At 39.8% G+C, this 17,202-nt stretch overlaps 1 protein-coding gene across 4 annotated transcripts in view; it reads right to left on the bottom strand.

The window, feature by feature from the left end:
* Positions 1-17,202, bottom strand: part of LOC144087986 (heparan sulfate glucosamine 3-O-sulfotransferase 2-like) — a 186,729-nt gene that overhangs the window by 127,395 nt on the left and 42,132 nt on the right. For all 4 annotated transcript variants that reach the window (XM_077618154.1, XM_077618153.1, XM_077618152.1 and 1 more), the window contains 2 exons: positions 11,049-11,085; positions 10,142-10,266 (listed from right to left, as the gene is read on the bottom strand). The gene's annotated coding sequence lies outside the window, so the exon portion shown is untranslated. The remainder of the gene's footprint in view (positions 1-10,141; positions 10,267-11,048; positions 11,086-17,202) is intronic.

Genomic DNA, 17,202 nt, shown 5'->3' with positions numbered 1-17,202 from the left:
CATTATGCAGCTATTCATTCTGCATTAAGTTGGCAGAAAAGTATCTGCTTAGGTCAGATTTATTTTCCCTATCATGCATGCGTGAAAAATTTCGTTTTGAAGCACGTGGGGGTCTTTAAATAAACAGGTTTACTTATTAACTGTCAGGGCATCATAAAAAAAAAATGAGCTTGATGGTAATCAGAGGGTAAACATTGGTTCACTGGAGCATAGCAAGACATTAATTGCCTCTCGTGGAAAATTAAATATAACATTGCACGATTCTCACATCCAATCAAAATCCATCGGAATCGATCTTTACGTGTGTGTTAATTTATACAAAAAGTGGACAATAATGGCCAAAGAAAAACAAGTGCTCTATCCTACTTGAATAAGTTATTTTTGTCTGTTGGCCTTGTAGTGGTTAGTATAAGTGGAATGCTCAAGCTAATGTTTTGAAGTGCCATTTCTTTATTATTTTCTTTATCTTTTAAGATGTTTTTTTAAAATATTTAGAATCCTGCATTTAAGCAGGTTTGCACTAAAGTAGGTCTGCAGTCCATATGCTGTTTAAACATAAAACAAAAGCCTGTTTACTCTAATGCGGAATGAGGTTTCAGAAAATATGACCATTTTAATTAGGTTTTTTACCCAAGTGGAATACAAAAATAGCAATAATATTCTTAAAGTGTTGAACCATATCAACTGATTGGAGGCAATACAGACCCCTACTATTTACAAACTAATTTAAATTCACAGCAGGACGATGAAAAAAAAAAGAATGGTTTGTGGACTATCAGTGGCCTAGTTTAAAAAAATAATTAAAAATATAAAATCAATGAATTAAATTAAACTACCAGCAAGCACATTTGACCATCCCAAAACGTATGGTGACATTTGTTGCCGTGAGGCAACATGGCGTCCTTGTACATAAAAGCCCAACCTAGCATATTCTGGTCTTTATTTGTGTTTATTACAATCGTTGCTAATCACCCTCTCTTAGTTAATGAGCATCTGTGTGTTCAATGCAGGTATTGTGTTTACATGTGCGCGTGCAGAAAAGGTGATTTTAAAAAGAAATATGACAGCCAGCATGGCCCGGCACTTGCAGCTATCTAATCACCAATTAAACAGTAATCACTGAGAGACGAGCGCGTTGATACTGTAAACCAATAAATTATGCATACATAATTAATGCCTGCGTTATGAAGGGGGGTGTCGGATTATCGAACTGTGCGACGCGACTGGTTTTAATGCAGTTGTGAACTAATGATATCAGCCCATTTATCTCTCTGTGTGTTCATTTTATATCGTAAAATCAATGACGATGACAAAAATTTTACGAAACAAAATTTCTGAATCGTCATTAAAAAAAAATTGAATCATGACTACCTTTTTTTTAATTGTCTTAAGCAATGTTGCCTCTAAGCTGCGCGCGTGCGCAATTGCGCACTACTCTCGTCTTCTCTGCGCACAGCAAATCATATGGAGCGCACAAAATAAAATCCCTTTTGTTTTTTAAAATTTTTAGCTGTGAGGCCGACGCGCGAACCACTCATCCGCCGGGCCGCCCATTCTTAGATATTAATCATTACATGTTATTATTAGTAAATCACTTGTGTAGTAGACATACACCTGCTTATGGCAGGTGTCATACTGGTGTGTGCCCATAGCGAGCAATGATGATGTTGCTCACACCGGTACTCAGTGTGCTCAGGGAGGTTGTCTTTCTGCCCAGACAAACAAAAATCTAGAGGGAACATTGGTCTTAAGTGGATGTTGGCTTTACTTATTTTTGCCAATGGAAATCACTAACGGGGAGTTAAACTAAATGAATGTGTACATGGATAATGTCAACAAGAGTTTAAAACGGTCTTATGATAGCAACAATAAAGCTCCTGTTCTCATCATCAAATGAAATTATTGCACCAACCTGACTAAGGTTGGATTTATGATCCTTAAACAAGTGATACAACTCCATTTTTTGTGCCAACAGGATAAGCTGCATGGCTGTATGGACAAACTAGAAACAATAGGAATTTATGTTGTGAAATTGTTACTCAAACTGCTACTAATACTTCGTTTTAATGTAAGCCTAACTTTCCTCCAATCATAACTTAGAAAGGCTTATTTAAAAGAAATGGGCGATACGCTTCCAATTTTTCCAAATAACTGCTTAGCATAGTGCATGCTGATGTATAATTACAACACATGCACCAAATAACTGTGTCAGGGTCAAACCAACTACTAATTCAATTCAAAACATGACTGCACCATCATTTGCATGCAAAAATTAGGTTTTGATAAAATTACATTCACGGTCCAGACTGGGAATTTTTGCAATGCATTTATGGATTGCCAAATAGACCAAGGTCTTGCATGTCACTTAATTTCACAAAAAAAACTTCCTTATCTTTTCAAATAAGGGGGATTGGCTCAGGCGCATCCGATTCCTCGACATTTGGCAAAATTGACACCGGAAAAAACGATACAAAGGAATACTAATGAGATGGAAGGAATGGTGGCAGGCACAATGGAACATAGCCCGCAATAATATCATTAGGCACGGCTAATAACAGCGGGATAATCAAGGAGGATCTTGTAAAAACATATTTCGGGAGATGAATAATAAATGTTTTTACTGGAGATTTTCAGTCCTTGAAAAATCATACAAACTAGCAGTCAAAAACATGTCAAGTTTGGGCCTTGAAATCTATAAAAACTGATACGCCTCGGGATTTCCAATGGAATTTAGGAGACCACGTGGGCCAATGGAAGAATTTGAGACTCAGAAGACCATGTCAACTTTTTGTTTCCTGTTTTTTTGCAGACAATCGGATGGAGAGAAGGCCAAGACAAAGACGAAAAAAGTCCTGAACAACACAGGATTGGTTGACAAATGCCCACCAAGAGAGCAAAAAGGAATCTAGCTTCATTTTTTTTTTTTTATCAAGTAGTAGTCTCTTTCAACAGCACCGCCAGGTGTCTTTCCTCCCAGCAAGAAATTGAAGATACCCGCGGAACAGAATTTGGCAAGGGAACAAGAGCCCAAAACAAAACAAGCTAAAACTCCAAAGTAAAACATTTGGCCAAGCATTACATTTAAAAAAAAATAAAAATCCACAGAGAAGCAAACTAGCCGCATGCAGCATGATTAAAGCAGGTTAGTTTGCATAATTAGAAATACAACCCACGCTATTGACAACAGTACTGACAATAAATAAATAGCAAAAATTGAGTGCAGATATAAAAACTAAGAATTTCCTTTATGCAAAAAAAAGGCCAACTCCATTTGAATAGTGACAAATAAGGTGTGATAGTTAATATAAGACTGTGGCTTTTGTCAAGAGAAACAGACCCACAAAACTCAGTCATTCATTCTTTATCCTCTGAAACGAACAGATTCCGAACAAATGAGACGTCGAGGGCGAAACCACAAACCTAATTTTAACCTTATCAAGACTCCCATATCCATTCAGTTAATGTCATTCAGAGGAAAAAAAATAACACACTAAACTAAATAAAAACTACGAAGACCTCCCAGCAGAGGGCGTGCGGTCAAGGGCGCCGCTTACAGAAGCATTATTCCCCAAATCAATATCTCTGCAGCTCCCGGCTTTGAAAGAAGACTAATTTCATTATCAATCCATGCAAGTAATGATCTCATTAATTCACTCTTGATTCATTTTCGGCTGAGTGGATATTAACCTTTTGCTCGTAATCATTAATTTTCCGCCGGAGAGGTGTGGCTGCGTTTGGCGTGCAAACACCACAACAAGTCCTGACATTGAAAGAGCTCCTACGTGGTCTGTACCGGCTGACTTCTCATGCCTCGATGATCAATGCATCGATTGGCCTCGCAAGTGAGCTAATCTCTCGCCCCCGCGCACCCTGGCACGTGAATCCCCCCAAAAATCCCCCCCCAAAAAGGTGACAGAAGTTTTCGTGCCATCACGTGTGGGTGGGTGTGTGTGTATGTTTATGTTTCAAGGGGTTAGTGAAGTCATGCATATATTGCCAGGACAATTATCATGCTCTGAATACTTTGCAAAAGACTAGCAGGGATGACTCTTGGATTTTATTGCACTTCTTTTCAAATGTTTCCTTTTTTTTGGCACCTTTGACATGTTGGGAATGTTTTGTTGTTATTATTTGTAGAGTGAATACAAAAATGCAGTCGTCTCTTGAGATTGTTGGGTGGATTGGCAAGCATGCGCACCGGCTGGGCTTTCAGTTTCAACTAGAAAATACACTTATTTTCCGTGAATTGGCGCATCAGAGGCAAAACTGTAGCACCGGGATTTATTTGCATGGTACATTTAGATGAGAAGTACTTGTATTTTTTGTTATTATTATCATTTGTGCAACTATACATGCAAGTTTTTTATTTTTTTAATGTCTAACGGGCAAGTGAGTATTTTTTAGTACTGGAAAAACATACTTTTTAAAACTAAATCTTTTTTTTCTACCCGATTCCTACTGTCAATTTCATAAATAAAACTGGTAGGATTTCCAGTTGACTTTTGCTTCCTTTTTTTTGAAAGCGGCCTGCAGAGGAAAAAAAAAAGTTTGGACACCCCTGATCTACAGCATTATTTTTTTTTCCTCTCTTCTTTCTCTAGTTGTCGTCCTTTGGGTTTGCGTGTTTTTTTTCCTCAGCAAAAGGTTTCACAGAGGTGTCAGTAAAGTGGAATGATGGAGGTGAGGCCTCATGTGAGGGGCACTGAAAGCATAGATGGGAGCACGCGATGCATTATGTAGTATATGAAGCATATTGTATTAAAATGCAGTGTGCCTCAGCAGCAAAGATGCGCGCATCACTCTAGGACGGACAGATTTCTGCGGACGAATGTGTATGTGCGGGAGAAGTTTTAAAGTGAAGCTGCTTTTTTATGACATCTCCCAAGGCACGTTGAGCTTAGGCTGAGAGACGGTCATTATTAGAGCCGTGGTCTTATGTTGAAAAGAAGCTTTGGGACAAAAACTGGATACAAACATGCTTTTATAACTTATTTTTCTGCTTGGGTGATGGATGTGTTGGCCATATCTGATTGTGCTTTTTCCTAAAAGAACAGTTATCTAGTGAGTGCATGGAGTGTGAAGGTAATCGATTTCCCATATAAAAAAATACAGGGTTTTATTTGAAAAACATACCTTAAAATATCACATCATAACAGCCGGTAGCTTTTGCCCAAGGGTGTCGAAACATTTTCTACTGAGTGGCCGCCAAAGGAAAAGCAAAACAAAAACAATTTAGGTTTTTTAAAAAAAAGCCAGTGGACTAAATTCTATATCCTAGCCAACTGTGAGCAGCTGGTGGGGGACAGCTAGAAATGGCTGCCAGCCAATCACAGGCCACACCGAGACAAATAGCCATTCACGTTCACACACATACCTACGGACAATTATGAGTGGTCAAACAGCCTACAACACAGGTGTCAAACAGCGGCCCGGGGGCCAAATCTGGCCCGCCGCATCATTTTGTGTGGCCTGGCTAAGTAAATCATGAGTGCCGACTTTCTGTTTTAGGATCAAATTAAAATGATAGATATGGATGTATATTATATTTCCTTATTTTCCCCCTTTTAAATCAATAATTGCAATTTTTTGAAACCATTTTTTCTTTGTGTTTTTACTTCAAAAATCTTTTTGTAAAATATAAAAATATTTTCTGTTTTCCACTTTAATATGGAACATAAAGAAAAATTTGGTTTCCTTTTGAAATCGATTAAAAGATTTTCCCTTAAGAAAAAAACCCTCAAATAAAACACTTTTTTTAGATCTATAAAAAACGGAATATTCAGTACTTTTAATCCATTTATAAAAAAAATATATCTAAATATTATATATAAAATGGTTTGGCCCACGTGAAATCGAGTTGACGTTAAAGCGGCCCACGAACCAACCCGAGTCTGACACCCTTGGCCTACAATGTATGCTTTGGGGACGTGGGAAGAAGCCGGAGTACCCGGAGAAAACCCACACGGGCACGGGGAGAAAGTGCAAACTCAACACAAAGGTTGAAACCCAGCCGGGATTGAACCCTCGATCGCAGAACTGTGAGGGTAGCTACTTGACCATCGCGCCTTAATAATAAAAGTTGATTTTTTTTGTAGTTTTCAGCATTTTACAGCGTTTGTTTTTATGTTAGCACATTATCTTCCGAGCGACTTGAATCTTGAGTTGCCGTACAAAGAAGAAAAGAAATAGGCCTCGGATTGAATCATTCATCGAGTGGAAAGGCGTCAATGCGTCACTTCTCGGGAGCTGGCGGTTTGCGGCCCAAGCATCCCAATGCTGACAGTGCATAAAAGATGCAGCGTTCAAAGACACGTCAAAATTTGGCCTCCAGCAAAGCAAACTCCTAGGAGCCCACCACGGCGGAGCTCGCCAGAGACGCAGTCGGTGCACGCAAACATCAATAGTTACTTACACTGCCGCAATAATATCAACAATTATTTTACATTTTCGTGGGCCTTGCTAGAGAGTTTCGGGGTATTTTACTAGTGCTTCCGGTAGGGGATGAAAGACAATAGTACCGTATTTTTCTGTTTAATATACCCCCCCATTTAATATATATTAAACGGGTATATTAAACGGCAGGGGTATATTAAACGGCAGGGGTATATTAAACGGCAGAGGTATATTAAATGGCGCACAAACGGGAAGGTACGATCCACTACGCACTCTTTATGCCGTGACGGGGTGCATCAACGTTTTGCAGACTAAAACTACTTACTGCTCAGGTTAAAACTACTTACTGCTGAATAAAGCCTAACTTGGAATTTGAATGAACTTAAGTATTTATAATTATGGCCCCATGAACACCATACAAATCTTGCCAAAAAGCGGAGTTGCCGTTTAATATACCCGCGTATATTAAATGGCAGGGGTATATTAAATGGCGCATAAACGGGAGGCTCAAAAAAGAAAAAATCATTTAATATACCCTGGTATATTAAACGGCAAAATACGGTAGTCTTGGATGTATCCACCGGCAGCTTCTTGGCGTAATGAAGATTCTTGGAAACAACAAGACGTATTATAATGCTTGCAACGAAAGAGGCCGTCTCGACATCCATTTGTTCTTTCTATTTCCTCATTTTCAATCGAGGAAAGAAGAGGGGAATTCTTGTTAGAAAGGATTCGGTTGTTAGCAAGGCAGGAATGATAAAAATTTATAGAAGAGGAAGAGTAACTCCGCATGGAGGCTTGCAAAAGCACATGCATCGGCAATGAGTGTACAGAAAATGGAAAACAATGGAGCGCTTATCATTTAATTGCATGGGAAGTTGTCACCATGTGACCTAGGCTCAGATAGTCAGATGAGACAAATACTATCATAGTCCTTTTTTTTTTAAATGAATGGGTTTTTTTTTATAATCAAAACTGAAGTGAACACCAACCGTGAGGAAACAGTCGCTCGTTAGAACAAAAAGGAAGACAACACCGTGCTATTTACCTCCCCATTTATAGCCAGCCAATTTGTTTCACCACGGCTCTTTGTTTCAAATGGTTTTTCTTGAGTGGGGGGGACAAAAAACATCGCAGCGGGTCCTGGGCCAAGAAGCGTTTGAAAACATTCAAAATGAGTCCAAATTCAAATGTCAATAAGACAATTACTCTGCAACGACGAGTAGAAAACTCACATGTTGATAAGTAGCTGTTATGGCTAGGAGATATGAGTTCAACAAACTCAACAAATTATAAATAATTTCCCAAAAAACAAACTATATAAATCTTTACAGCAACATGGTAGTTTGTTCCAAATGGTTCTTTCAAATGACATTAAGCCTGCACAGAATTGTCACTGTGGATTTCCACAAAATGAACAAAAACTAGTACTTAAGAACAGTAATCTCTACTACTTATCTATAGCCCCTACTAAATCCTGCATTTAAAGATGTATTTCAGACTTCAGATGTACTAAAGATGAATCCCTTGTTTTTCTGGCCAAGCATTTAAGTATCTTATTTAACAAATTGACCAAGTGAAGTGTAGATAACAGCTCACAAACCTAAATTGAAAAAAAATGGTCTTACTATAAACAGTTTCTTGACTATTGATTGTCTAGTTTTCCGAACCCTATCTGGTCAAAAACGGGCAATTTGTTTCAAGGAATGATACATGAAATATCGGTATGAATAAATCAGTGGCATGTATGTTAAACACACCCCAAGGGACATCGCTCTGTCAATCTAAAGATTCTTTATGAGTGCACAAGGCAGGCAGGTGGTGAGTGAGCAATTCAGGGAAAACGGATTGTGTTGGATATCAAAAAATGAAATGTGGACTGTTAGCTGAGAGTCTATATTGCTTGCATGGTTAAAAAAAATACAGAAAATCAAAATGATCATGCTTCATTGTCCTTACGGTTTACTATGTACGAAATATGTTTATTTTTTTTAATTTACCGCTTTATTAGGCCAACAGAAACAAAACTGCAAAAAAAAGTTTGAAAAATTCATTCTTCAAAGATCGTTAACTATGCAAACTAACAAGCTTTGTATCGGTTCTCCCACTGTAATGTAAAATCAATGATAGCATTGTCATAGCAACTTTGAGTAAGTGTTACATACATGGGTATGTTACACTTACTCGAAGTTATTTCAGTGTGGAAGTAAGATCTCATTGAATTATCAGTCCGATTTTCATTTTTTTACACTCAGATGTACTAAATATTTGATAAAGAATCATAATTTATGCTCTACATGACAATGTTCCTGAACTCAGCTTGAAGACATTTCGCATAAGTGAACCTGTTTAACTTTTAATGGAAGCCAAGTTCCAGATCCGGTAAGTATTTGACAAATCGCCATTGCGACACTTGCGCTGGCGCGTGTGTATCGGGGTGACGCGTTCGGGCTTTGACACAAAATCAACCACGCGCTGCAGATGACGAGGTCAAATGGAGATGGCGGAGGACTCTTAATTAAAAGTCACTGCACGCTACGACCCGAATCGGCGCCGCCCGCTCGTTTCTTGACTGACAAAGAGTCATTACACCAGATGTCAGCGTCGATCAATATTCCGACAGGGTCGGGAGAAAAGGTTCCCGCCCAAAACTGCGCACAGACTGCTAACCCGAAACGGCGTTCTGGTTTCGGGACGAGATGGACTCCACATCCCCGACCCGGCACCCTAGACGGCACGATTTCTGCTTTGCACCGGCGAGACATCATTAAATCCTTTCTCACCGCTTTGCCTTGTATAATTCATATGCAGCCGTTAAAATATAAATGTTGCTGTGTTGCAGAAAGTCAAGAAACGAGGGGTCTGATGAGAACACACCTAGGAGGTGGGCTTCAAGGGAGGCATGGAAAAAAATCTAGTCCCGGACCAGAAACAAATACTGGACATTCGTCCTTTCTCATGCAGATCATTATCGTGGGAACTCGGGGGAACGTTGTGGATTTTGAAATCATAAAATGCTTCGTGAGCAACCCGATGGCAAAATGGTTCTCATGCACGGCTTAGTAGGTTTGATTCCCACTTGGTGGCGCTCTGACTGTCTGTCTGTCTCTTTGTGTGCCCTATGACTGACTAGAGACCAGTCTAAGTTCTGCTGAGATGAGTGAATGTATCGAGATTGAGAAACGGGGTCATTGTTAACTTAAGGGGCCTATCACACCAAATTATTCATTTGTAAAACAAGTGACGCTCTTTGTTTTGTCATGAATATTACAATGTGAGGAGGGGTTGGTTATAAGATGGAGGCTAGTAATGAATGTTTTACAATAGCTCCTTACACAGAGGTTCAATTTGGTTTTTGATTCAGGTGTTTTTTGTAATTAAGTGACGCCCCAAATTTTTAAAAAAACACAATACAGTACGACAATGAGTAAGTGAAACAACAGTAAAAGGCAATACAGAGGTTCACCATATCATCCATCTATTGTGTTTTCTCTAGTTGAAGCTTTCACTTTGATGTATTTGTGATCAAATGTGGATATACATTGAAGTGCATTGTAAGGAAGATAAAGAATATATGCCTGCAGATACTGTTATATTGTCTGTCTACATTGGTTCAAATGTTTTTCAGTTTAAATATGGATAGTATTTTAAAAATGCTACAAAATGCATTGGGTTCTCAAGAAATGTACTCCAAAATACTTCAAAAACTAAAGTACATTTTTAAAAAAATGAAAGGAGCTGTACTCACCATTATTGCTGAGAAGTAGAAAAGTAGAGGAAAAAGCCGTGGATATTCTCGGCACAAACTTTGGCATGCCGAGTTGCATTGTAATGTCGAAAGGTTGTAGGTCGAGGACATAACTCCAGCACCCCCTGTAAATGTTTGCATGTCAGTTGCCTTTTTCATTATATGTTAGAATGTTGTTTTAAACACAGTGTAATTCCCATTTTTTTGACAGTCAACTTAACCTTGAAGCAAACGATCAGGTAAATTCATAAGTCGAATAAAAAAATAAATTAAAAAATTGGATCTTTAGGCATCACCCAGAACTCCGAGAAATCCCGGAAACTCCTCCAAGACCTTGGACGGTTACTCGGATGACTTTCAGTAGCTCTTGCTTGCATTTCCGCGAGTTGGCGTTTCCCAAAAAAGTGACTCACTTTCATACTTCCCCCGCCCGGAATCCTCCCGAGTTGGCGCCCTTTCAAAAGCCCCTTGAAACATGATGCGTCAGCGAGCGCCGAGTTGACGACGCCACGCGCCAAGCATCACTTACTTAGCAATTTTACTCCCACCAGCTGTTTCCAGTCGGACGCGCAATGACGTCGTAAAAATTGCACAAAAAGGTAAAAAAAAATAAGCGGACGGGAGACGGAATGACTGGCGAATGACGGCCTCATGGCGGCCTTGAGAGCAACTTTCTCGCCCGCTCATTAACGACGCCCATGGAGCCGATGCTCTCTATATGAAGCTCGCTCATTTTACCTTTGCTGTCACAACAGTGCGGGAGGAATGTAGCACGTAATGAATAATACACCGCCAGACCAACAGCAGGGTAATTACAGGATAATGAATGCACCTGCATTTTGCCGACAATGTCAGTGGGGAGAGAGAAAGTGAAGAAGCAAAAAAAAAAAGAAGAAATGTGACTTACAATATGCTGGAAATCAGCCTTGCTCATCCCACGAGAGCTGTAACACACACACACACGACAGGGAAGAAAAAAAAGCACGTGTTATAATGGATTCATCTTAACTCGACCGAACAGTGTGATACCATTTCTACCGTTTCCACCTAAAATAATCATTCACTGACAAAGAAGTGGCATTACAATGGACATCAAGGTTAGTTTAAATCATTTACTAACTAGCGCAGGTCGCAGAGTATTATTTTAATTATTTCTTTCCTTATTACTACTAGAAAAAAAATTCCAGATAAATGCTTCATATAATTTATTATTGGGGGAGTGGGCTTCCAATTCTGCTGCACATGTTCATCTTTAAACTTTATTTTAAATATTTATTCATGCTTTGTTGAAGGGATTTGTATCACTATAATACACATATATAGGATTTTTTTTAAATTGCCTATCAAAATACATTTTAAAAAAATACTAAAGCTATAACTAGATGTCAAACAGAGGCTACAAAATATTGCCCCGATTTTGAATTCAATAAAAACATTCAAGAAACAAATACATCTAATTTGTGCATCAAACTGCAGGTCAAAATGACCAGGTGTTTTGATAATACAAAACAAAAACAGGACATGCTAATAAATTCAGATGTAAAGTACTGCAAGTACCCAAAGTCTACATATTCAAAACCTCAAGAACAGACAGACTCTAAATGAGTCTTGTTAGCGCCGTTAGACCAGATTATCTTCTGCTCAGTCAGTGGAGCGTATTTAGGTGTCTTTGTGAGAGAACGACCTTGTCCCGGACCATCCTTCAAAATAATTGAGGCGGGATGGCGATGACAGTTGAGAAATGCTGGGCTGCGCCACTGAGGATACATCATTGCCTAAAACGCTAGCCATATTGACCCCCTCCAAGAGAATTAACTGATTCACTGCAGGAATACACATTGGCATTTTTCAATGCCACGTTTTGAAAATCCCAAATCTTGAAGTTGACGCCTCGTAGATCCTCAAAATATGCAAGTTGGTTTGAGTGACAGCTGTCTTTCATGTTGAAATTTGATACTATTACATCCTATTTTTGGGAGTCAAGACGTAGTTCTACATGACCTCTTCAATCTTCAGCCACAAGTTGAACATGTAACCAATGGCTCAACGAATCAAGCCCCACTGTCAAGGTTCTTTCTGCATCTTCTGTTGCAACCTTCAGATGAAACTTATCACATAATGTGTTCACTAAGAAACCTCCTTCCAACGACATAATGCTCACTTTTGACTGACGTCCACAGAAGTATTCTCAGAACACGGTGGTCTTATTGGTGCATAATACTACTTCGATTTAAAAAAAACCACAAAAGAGCCCCTCCATTGGGTCAGCTGCTGCTAGTGAATATTCTACTTGATAGAAGATTCTCTTAGAATAACTGAGGCCTACATATTTCTTCTTCTCACACATCACTGCTCAACTGAGGACTCGCTGTCCAGATGCTCTGCGGCTGCCTCACGCTACTGACATTTATTACATGGAACTTGAAGACGTCACGTTAAAACGCTGGAGTTCTTAAAGAACAACCTCCAAAATCCAATGAAACATGATTTTTGGATGTACTGTATTGTACTGGTATAAGTCCACAAAGTGAATATTAGAGTAGAAATTTACTTTGATTTGCTTTGTACTTTTGCTTTGTTGTTCTGTCTAATCACCCTCTTGCTACTGTCACAATGAAATTTCCCGAATACGGGATGAATAAAGTTATCCAATTCAATCCAATCCAATTTCCTCATCTTTCACGTCAGCTGGACAATGGCCTGTCAATCACTTCAAACAAGCCCCCCCTCCCATGTTTGTTGATTGGTCCTTATCAAGACGTTAGCAATTAGCCGCCACACCCAACTTGGCAGGAGCGATGCCTGGATTGACAGCGAGCCGTCGGGCAAAACACGACCCGCTTGGCAGGGACAGTTTAAGGCTGTCAGCTTGGCCGCGCTTGACGGCTGGAAGCCAACCATCCTTCTCAACGTGGTTTCCACCTCTATCTGGATACGTTGAAGCAGAGAAATGTGAGCTTATCCACCTCCGACGGCGCAAAATAGACGATATTTGTACAAGCCTGAATAAGGTGTCAATCACCGTGAAGGAGCCCTGATGGCGAGGGGACAGCGGCGGTTCCGGCTGGTCTACCGTCTGACAAAAGTGAAAAACACCATCACATTCTTGAATAGATTCACCCTAAAACAATGTCAAGAAGAATATTCCCAAGGAACCTGGTTGACGGGAGCCGTTAAAATCTAGTTTCACCTTATTTCCAAATATCCACTTAAAAAACGCCCATATGTAAAGCTTCAAAGATGGCGTCGCCTGAGGCTTTCAACATCTAAACATCGTACAAGTCTTTTGATCATTAGCTCTTCTACTTCTTTTGGGCCAAGACTGCCCCCTTTTCAAATACAGAATTAGTAAGGTCGCAATGGAATTCCTAAAATAACATCGGAATAGAAATAAATGTACCGCTTTGATCAGTCGTCATTGTCACTTTTACTAAAATGCTCTGAAATTTGTCTGTCTAAAGCAGTGCTTCTCAATTGATTTCCTTTGGCAACCCAAAGGAAGAATTAAACGTAGCCCCTGGCATTGGTCCGGACCCCCCTATATGAGAAGTACTGGTCTAAAAAGTGAACATACTAGAAGCCATGGGGAATTTACACAAAAGGCTAATCAAAACAATTCCACATTCAAAAAGATATTAACAGCCCTGACCTACTCTGTTTCTTGTTTCTTCTTATAAGCAGTGCGAGAAATCAAAAATGAGAATAAACCAGAAAGGACTTGGAAATGGTGGTTCTGTGGAGTTGTCAGCACAGCTCAGTTTGATTTGCTGCAGCGATCCATGAAGCGGAAGGCCCTGCTCAATTAAATATTTCCTCTAATACACACTATTCAGTGCCGCTGGTGCCCAAAGCACCATTCTAGCCGGGCAGCTCTTCTACTTTTTCCTTCGTCATGACAACGATCATCTACGTGAAGGAGGGTACATTCTTCTTAAATCAACGTCAAAGTTGGCAAACAAAAGCTTGACTGAAAAGGAATTTCAGCGTTGTCATTCAAGTCAAATCCCAGACACGAGTTCATTTGGAAGTCCACCTTGTCTATAGTTTGGTACTTTCCAAAAAAAAACAAAAAACGTTAAATTAGGATTATTTGCTACGTTTCGGTGCTTTGTTCATTAGCATTTCATAGCACTGCTTTTGCTGTCCCTCGAGGCTCTTGCAGTGTGATCCGCTCTTTGTCAACATGCTGTCTTAATTAGAGGTTTTAATTAGAACCCTTGCATTAGCGTGCGTTTTAATGAACAGAACAAACACGGGAGGTAACCTTCAAGTTATATTTCTCACCAAGGCAACGTTTTCAAATATGAGCTGTATTAAACAACGTCAGCTTCATTCTTACATTGCATAAATAACCCTGTGTGCTAAGTCGTGGGACCATATGTTGTTAAATGTGTTGTATTTTATGTGTCATTAAGGTAAATGGGGTCGCCATTTTAAAAATAAATTTGATACACTTACTCCGTGGCTATCCAAGTGTGTACTAACAAGTACCACCAGAGTATTTAGGAACAACTTCTAGGTTTAACAGCATGTTGGGGTTTATTAAATATACTCTACCTCAATCTAATATTTCTCTGTGGCTCTCTACAAAAATATCCGGTATTAAGACAGACACTATAGTTACATACAACGATATATTTTTTTGGGTGGGTCAATTTTAACATTTTTAGTAAGGTGCGCTGTATAGTGCGGAAATTACAAAAGAGAAAAGAATAAAGCTTTTGTAACCAGCTTGTGTTCAAAACAAAGTGGAACCTCGGTTACTGTTTGCACACTGGGACTAGACCGATGACACTTCGTAAAAGAAGTGCATTCCGATCAGTTTACTTGCAGTTCCCTAACCCTTGTTCACTGCTCAGGGAATCCCAGCAGTGTTTAAATTTCCCCTGCGGGAACACCCTGGAACGTCATAGCGAGTTCCTCACCAAAAGAGAACACCACACGCCGTTACAAAATACAACTGCGTTTCCAAAATACACAGCCTCTTAAATCCTGATGCGCTTATTTTAACAAACATCACAGTTTGTGAGTCAAGCCATCGATTGCCATCACTCCCAGTCAAAACAGATCCGAAGTCTCGTGTCGTCAAGGATAGACGGAGTTAATCTGACCCCTGACTCGAAGAACCAGGTATCCCAAAAGATCAGCGTGTTGCTAAATATTTACATCGTAGCACTAGTACACAATGCCTGCTGAAACGCTGCATCACCCTGGCCATGTGCCACAACAACGCTGAGAGCCCGTTGCGCTTTCACGGTCGATGTAAAAAACACAAGACACGGCATCAACAGGACACCCTGGTGCATATTGGGAGACAAAATGAAGCCCTGATGAGCATCTGTGATTGGAAGTAGGGGCAAGGAGGAGGGGGTTGAGGTTGCAGATGCTTGAACGAGGTGTGGATACACTTCATGGGTCATGGAGATGACGCCACAGGGAAGTGTTCAAGTGTTTAAAAAAAAAAATGGCTGGAGGCTATTTTCCGGACACATGAAAGGGAACCAACTGAAAACACATTAAGAAGTGGTAAAGGTAAGAAGTCTTTAAATGGATCAGTGTAATAGATATTTCAGATTCAGGCTCTCAGTCAGGGGTGCCCAACTCCGGTCCTCGAGGGCACCTATCCAGTCTGTTTTCCGTGTCTTCCTACTCAAACTCAACTGAATCAAATGCTCGACTCAACAATCTCTCCGAAAGCCTGATAAAAATCCTGGTTATATGATTTAAGTGTTATGTAGAAGGGAGATATGGGAAAACTAGGTAAGATGTCGGCGCCCTGAGCGAGCATTGGCAGGCACAAGTAAGTGAGGTGTTTCACGTTGTTTGCAAGATAGACGTCAAAATAAATTTTGTTAGGGTTTTCTGTTTATCTTTTCTCAATTTTGAAATAAATGACCACATGCCAAGTCTAATTTATGCACATATAAGCCGTACCCTTGATTCGGTCATCATTTTTTAGCGACAAATACGGCTTATATGCGAGAAAATACGGTATTACTATTTCATACACACACTAGGCAGGTATAATCGACAATAATAAAGGCTTCATTTAGTAGTTGCCGATTAAAATAAGCACTTGTGAATTATAATGAGGCCTTGTTGAGTGACAGTGATACACGTCTCCACGTTCCAATTAGGCGACTTTGTTTACACTTGCCCTGCGTTGAGCGAGCTAGCTATTGCTTAGAGCCAAATTATACGAGCAAGACTTCTTTCTTGGCCTTTTTTTTTTCTTTTTTAGGGCCGAGCTTCATTTGTATGCAGCCACTTTCATGGCGTGCCCCCAAGGAGAGCAGAGGTCCATATAATGGTTATTCCAAGAGCTCAACTTTGAATATTTCAAAGGGATGCGTGCAACACAGAGGAAATTCAGATCAGTACAGACGGATTAATCAATGCGTTGGTATTTGGCAAAGAACGTCGGCATTAAGTTCAAAAGGCGGGAAGTTGTTAGCCGAGCACACGCCAAGGATGCGGCGGTAAGTCCATCTCCTCTCGAGAGGCGGGCTCGCTCTTGCTTCAGGTATTGACCGTTTTTTTATAGACTTCTCCATATTGATCAGTGGCAAATGTTGGGGTTTAATGGAGAGAAAAGAAAAAATTGGAACGGCGACAAAGGGCCTGGGTTGGAGTTGACCCTCTGTTTGCAGGTGAAAAGACCTTAAGGCTAGAAATATTAAGTCAAGGAATGAGACTCGCGTCTCAGTATGAAGCTTAATTATGCTAATGTAACGATTTAAGAGTTTGCGCTACAATCCCTCTGTTGAGCGTGCAAGAAAGGATCCATTCGTCGCTTTGTTTTGGAAATGGACGCAGCAATTTCTTTACAGCATCTGTAAAAGGCAGGCTGAATGGCATTATTTTTCTAGATATTAAAAAACATGTAAATTTTTACGCTATAACCCTTTCATGAACAAATCATTATCATTTGCGCGCATGTGTTAAATGCTATAAAAATTAATCAACCTTGGAGTGTTACATACTGCATATTTTAGTAAAATTATGATATTTTTTTCTCTACAGAGCACTCAATGAGCTCATTGGCGGCTATTGAGCACCCA

Source organism: Stigmatopora argus, chromosome 14, assembly GCF_051989625.1.
Source record: "Stigmatopora argus isolate UIUO_Sarg chromosome 14, RoL_Sarg_1.0, whole genome shotgun sequence".
NCBI classification, from domain to species: Eukaryota; Metazoa; Chordata; class Actinopteri; order Syngnathiformes; family Syngnathidae; genus Stigmatopora; species Stigmatopora argus.
Note: the sequence above shows the minus strand (reverse complement) of the source record. Positions and strands in the feature narration are given on the sequence as shown.